Genomic DNA, 1,317 nt, shown 5'->3' on the forward strand with positions numbered 1-1,317 from the left:
TATTTTTGAAGGAACAGCTGGAAGTCATTTTTTAACGCAGACCTGGCCTCATCTGTTTCAGTTTGGAAGTCCACATCCGTGTTTTTCTTTCGAGGAATATGAGGATGACAAGCTTCTGTTGCGAAGAATGCCTTTGTTTGGTAGGAAGAACAACGTGACTCAATGGAAGCAGTAAAGTAATGGTGAAACAGTGCAGGACGAAAACGTACAGGGATGCGGCTGTGTGCTTCCGTTCCTTCTGGAGGAATGTGCTGGAATCCGAATTAAACAGATAGGAGGCTGGAAGAGCATAGTTAGCCAGGCTGCCCCAGAGGTGGAGAAATCAACGTTTAGCAGGTTCCAAATATTCACGATTGGGGCAGTCTTAGAAGGACAGCCTCCTGCCAGTTTACCTATGTAAACAGAAACGGGTTTTAAAGCTAATAGTCAACAAAGAAGAGGCCAGACTGTTCAATTCTTCATTTTGTCGAAATTGGGCTCTCCTGAGTCCTTCGTCGCTATCAAAAGATGTGTCTGTATAGTTCCCTCTATGGGTCAAAATGAGGTTCAGTCTCCCGCAGGTCAGGAACAAATGTGACGGTATCTGACTTCAGTCTCTATCGCTGGTTCAGTTGAGATTAAAACTTTGCATGGAAAGTCTCATTGAAATGAACACTTCAGACGCCAGGCTGTGGGCCAAGTAGTGGTAACTGGAAAGGAGAATGGATGGATGTTTAATGACTGGCACTGACATAATTTATTATTCTGGGCTGTAAAAGAACGGTGTCACGAACATTCTTTTTTGATAGAAAATTCTCATCGCTGGAAAAGAAAGCTGTGCTGCTGAGAGAAGATACAACTGTACATGCTGTCCTTCCTGGTCGGCTAATGGTTACGATGCAGCGCTTTCACCGCTGTGGTTTGGGTTCATTTCTTGGTCAGGGAATCAGGATTTATTGTTCCTAATAAGGTCAACAACAAAAGTAAAGCATCTTTGACACGAATCGCATTTCAAACGCGTCCGCATGTGCCTTGCAATATTGTACAGGGCCGTAAATTGGCTCACTGGTTATCACTGCTGCCGTAACGGCTGCGACATGACCTTATGGAAGGGTTGTAAACTCAGTATTTACGTGTTTTACCCAAGTTGGGGTGAGTTGAAAACTCGAGAGCATAGGTTTAAGGTGAGTGGGCTGAAATTGACAAAGGACCTGAGGCACATTTCCCACTCAGAAAGTTGTGCGTGTTTGGAATGAGCTACCAGAGGAAGTGGAGGAGGCTATTAAACTCAGAAAATTGCAAAGGTAATCGGGTGAGTTTCTGGATAGGATGCGTTTA

This window comes from Chiloscyllium plagiosum, unplaced genomic scaffold (assembly GCF_004010195.1).
Source record: "Chiloscyllium plagiosum isolate BGI_BamShark_2017 unplaced genomic scaffold, ASM401019v2 scaf_55157, whole genome shotgun sequence".
Classification (NCBI taxonomy): domain Eukaryota; kingdom Metazoa; phylum Chordata; class Chondrichthyes; order Orectolobiformes; family Hemiscylliidae; genus Chiloscyllium; species Chiloscyllium plagiosum.